The following is a 4,643-nucleotide window of genomic DNA, read 5'->3' on the forward strand; positions in this document are numbered from 1 at the left end:
AGGCTCATGGCGGAGGAGCCTGATGTGGGGCTCGATCCCATAATGCCAGGATCACACCCTGAGCCAAAGGCAGACGCTTAACCGCTGTGCCACCCAGGCGCCCCTAAAATTAGCATTTCTAACTACAAATAGAAACACACCATAAAAATTGTGGGATGCAGCTAAAGCAGTTTGCAAATTACAGTCCTTGGGCCAAATCCTGCCCATCAGCTATTTTTGTGAATAAAGTTTTATTGGAACGTAGCTACTCTAACTTTTTACATATTGTCTATGACCACTTAAGCTAAAATGACAGAGGTGAGTAATTGAGACCATAGGGCCTGCAATGGCTAAAATATTTATTATCTGGTATTTTTACCAAAAAAAAATTGCTGAATCCTGACTCAGAGGAATTTATAGCATTAAATGTATATATTAGGATAATCTTGTAGCCCAGAAGTGATCTTTGTCAACATTTTCTTCTATGCTATATTGGCCATTGGTCATTTTGTTACAAATATTAAGCTATTTTTACAGAATTGGAATCACACATGAAATAGACATTTTTGAGAGCTATACAGAACTCCATCATAAAGATGTATCAAATTTTATTTTTTTAGTTTCTTATTCTTGATTATAGCCTCCATTGAGGACAACAGTGATCCTTTGATGATGGATTGGAATTATGATAAAACCAAATGTCATTCAGAGTCAAAACTGGCAAAGTTGAATGAAAGTGCAATCTAGATAAGCCAATGGACCAAAAATGTATGATTTTTTCAAACAATTTATACACTGACTTTGAAGAGAATTCTATTATAGACTGTAGTGGATTTGAACTGACATCGCCATAGGTTGCCTAGAACTAAGAAATATGTCACGAATACTTTTGTATGTGCAACAGTGTGGTATATCTGAAAGAGCACTAGACTAAGAAAAGGTAAATCCAGATTTTATTTCTAACTCTGACAGCATCTACCTGCATGAACCTGATATCTGAGAGCCACTTTCCCTAATTGAAAAATTGTCAATTCTATTCACCACTTCCCAGGGTGTCTCCTAATCAGAATCCCTTTTGTCAGAGATATCTGGACCACACCCTACAGATCTTGATTCAATTACTCTCAGGCAGGTGAGTCTCAGGAGTTTCCGTTTTTAATATCCTTTGTGTTTTTGATGTTTTGTGGCAATAAGTCTATGAGCAGGCATTGGGAACAACTGGAATAAATAATCTTTAGGATTCTTTCTAATTCTAAAGTCCTATGATTCTGTAAAGGCCACGAAGAAAAATGAAGATTCCGCATCACTTCTAATCAGTTTCTAATGATTACAGTTGCAGCTGATTAGACTAAAAGGATTCATTTCAAATTAAGAAATAATTGAAATAATGAAAACAAGAGTCCTTAATATCAAGTAGTTAGTGCACGCAGCAATAAATAAAAGAGCATTCCATTGTCCCCTGCTCTAAAATTCTTAAGAATATTAACAATTTTCCATTCCTTCCTTTAGGAAAGAAGAAAAAGAAAAAGATGAACTTATTCGGAATTCTGTGTACTTTGCCCTTTAGAACTAGATGGTGTTACTGAAAGTAATAGGGATCCCAGCACATTACAATATATAAATATCAGAACCTGAATATAAATGTGCAGTGCATCTTTGGCCTTTGGGATATTAAAATGCTTGATGAGCCATGGACACACATTAATTAAAAAAAAAATAGGTGGCCTCCCTAAGTTATGTTATGAAGCCACCAAGAAAGAACAATGTCTTATTTGATGTTCTCTATAGCACTTAGTGTATGTTGAAGTTCAACAGCCATCCAATAAAAAATGTTCATTTACAATCATGAATTAAATTATGCTGAAAGCTAATACTTCAGAGATAGGTAATAAAAGGGAAGTAGACATAACTTTGATACCACACAATATTCTATATAGAAACATTCATAAATCTTTTTATATCTCCTGTTTTTATTTGTAGTTTATGTTATATAATAAACTCATTTAATCTGTAAAACAAGTTTTTATATTTTCTTTAACTTGTTAAAGTGATATATTCAGTTCATGCATAAACTCATTTGTTCATACATCTGACATTTATTTCGTACTCACTATGTGCAAAGCACTTCCTGACACATTAAAAAATAAAACAAACAACAATAAAAAACAAGCCAACCCTTTTCTTACAGATTGCCCTCACTTCTTTTTTCTCTTTTCTTCAGTCATTCCAAATGTTTTTACCAAATATACTTCCCACTCCTTGTCCCACTGGTCATTCTTCTATATAGGCTGAGAAACCTCTATGTCCCCAGGTCACACTGCATCGCTTTCAATATCTTGGCAGTGACCATCACACTTCCATCTCCTTTCCCAAAATAGTTTTTTTTATCTCTTGCTGCAGACCTGTCTGTTTTGATCTCCAAGTTAGTTCCCATGGACATTTACCCTTTCCCTGGTGTCGAGCTTCTCATGAACTAGCATTCTATCATGGACAGCCTTATTTTCCCAGCATCTTTATTCCTTTTATTCAAGACTCACCTCCCTCAAGAAAACTTCCTCAAATTGGAGATGTAAATGAGTCACACCCATTCCAGGTCTTTCTCCACTCTCACAGACCGGTGTGTCATATAGCCTTCAGTTAGAGCAATAATGACATGATACAAGCAGATTTACTACTATATTGAGAGCCTACTATAGGACATCATCAGAATCTGAGGATATCAAGAGGTAACACACAGTCATTGACAAAAAAGTTTAAAATCTATTTGGGGGGCAAGCCAAGCGGTGGATAACAATATTACATAGCATGAGCTAAGTTCGAATGAGTAGAACAGAAGGAAATGAAGAGCAGAGTCAAAACCGACTCAGATACACTGCACTGCACGTGCACGTGTGCACACACATGCACACACCTGTTATTTAGCTGACTGCATCATGTTCCAGTACCTCTGTTTTCACTCAGTGGCAAAAATATTTTTAAAAATTAACTTGCCAATTGAGTATAACTCAGTCTTTTCTGACTGCACACTAGGTAAATGCTGTTTGGGGAGAGTTACTACTCAGACGTGTCGGCGTTCTCTTCTTCTTTTCATGACTTCCCCAGTGATATGTGGTCACAGAAGAAGGTTTTGCGATTCCCCGGCAGCAGGACAGGAGCTCATGTTTCCACATTAATGTCACCGCTGGCTCTCTCTGACCTTTCCCCAAGCTCAGCTTCTGGTTTAGAGGACTTGGCCTCTCTCCCGCTGCAGTCACCAAGAGCGGGCAGTGCTAACAACTGGTTCTGCGGGGCTGGATCATCTTCCTCACAGCTGACCCGGAGACTCATCAAAGGCTTCCTTCTGCCCGCCCCTTATGTGGTTCCCTTAAGACTTCTTGAGGTCCTTTCACCCCAGGTGATCCTTTTGTAGGTACGCTGATTCAATACCAGATTCCTTTTGCTCACCCTATCATGTCACAAACGAACTCCTGGGAAGCAATTACATCTCATACAGGCCATGGGCAGCCCAGAGAGGGACAGAGGGGGAGGGGGTGGGGGAGAAAAGAGCAGAAGGATCACCTCGAAGAACTGCAAGGAGTTAAGTTTGATTACTGCAGGGCTGGAAGAAGGAAGTTACAAGATTTAAGTTGGGGCCACATCATAAATAGCCCTGTATTCCTTGCTGAAGAATTTAGAATTTATCCTAAATACCATGATTTCCCGCAAGAAAGTACAGTGGCCCACAAGCCAAAGGGGAAACTGAAGCTCAGGGTGGAGATTACAGATTGTTAGTGGTGAGATCAGAGATCGGAGCCTGAGATGACAGAGACAGGGAGATCCCTCGCTCTGGGAAAGGACGAAGGCCACTTTGCTCATCACTGCATCAACACCACTTGAAACACAGATTATTTTTTTTTTAGATTTTCTTGAATGAGTGGAACAAATGATGGAAGTAACAGAATTCCATTAAAAGTCCCAAAGAGATTGCTCTTTCAGGCTTTCCCTGGGAAATTGGGCTCTAGGTCGGTGAAACAGTGACCTTTCTGGACATAGGAATAACTTCAGATTCATGTTAAAGAATTATGTCATTTCTAGTGTAAAAAAAAGTCACATCCTGTAATATTTCAAGTTCCTTGATTAAGAACCTGAATGGTTGCTGCACTAAGGGTAGGAGGCTTTATTCTTGCTGGTAGTTTTAATCCATTGGGAGACCCTTTGAATTGTTAGTACATGTAACCCGCTAAAGCCACTTCAAAACACAGCTGCTTTGCTCAAGGATGGCAGCAACCCTCTCTCCTCCTAAAGTATGATTTTTACTGTGCAGCAAGTGGAGCTTTCCAAAATGAGTGTGCAGAGAAGTCCCTTTATTGCCCATTAAGTCACGATATTCTTAGTATCCTCAGTTTTCATGCTGAGGGATTACAGGTTGGAACCACCTTATGAAATACTTTGGTTATTTTAGTAACAATACACAGAGTCATCTAATTTCACTTGAATCTCTTTTGGGGCTTAATCATTAAATTTCAAATATAAAAAAAAAATCTAGGGAACATGTATGCTGAATCTCAGTGTCATCATTTAATCACTGAGGTAGCTGACTTACAGTAGTGAAGTTTGTCATAAGCCCTCCCCAAAATATGCAGAACTCCCTTCCTTTCTGCAACCAGTGCCTGTATTTGATATAC

General features: G+C 38.7%; 1 long non-coding RNA gene across 2 annotated transcripts in view; it reads left to right on the forward strand.

The window, feature by feature from the left end:
• The window catches only part of LOC117801394, a 146,634-nt gene extending 144,705 nt beyond the window's left edge, over positions 1-1,929 (forward strand). For both annotated transcript variants that reach the window (XR_004623884.1, XR_004623886.1), the window contains 2 exons: positions 1,031-1,111; positions 1,489-1,929. This is a non-coding gene — a long non-coding RNA (uncharacterized LOC117801394). The remainder of the gene's footprint in view (positions 1-1,030; positions 1,112-1,488) is intronic.
• Positions 1,930-4,643: the final 2,714 nt, after the last annotated feature.

Source organism: Ailuropoda melanoleuca, chromosome 3 (genome assembly GCF_002007445.2).
Source record: "Ailuropoda melanoleuca isolate Jingjing chromosome 3, ASM200744v2, whole genome shotgun sequence".
Lineage (NCBI taxonomy): Eukaryota > Metazoa > Chordata > Mammalia > Carnivora > Ursidae > Ailuropoda > Ailuropoda melanoleuca.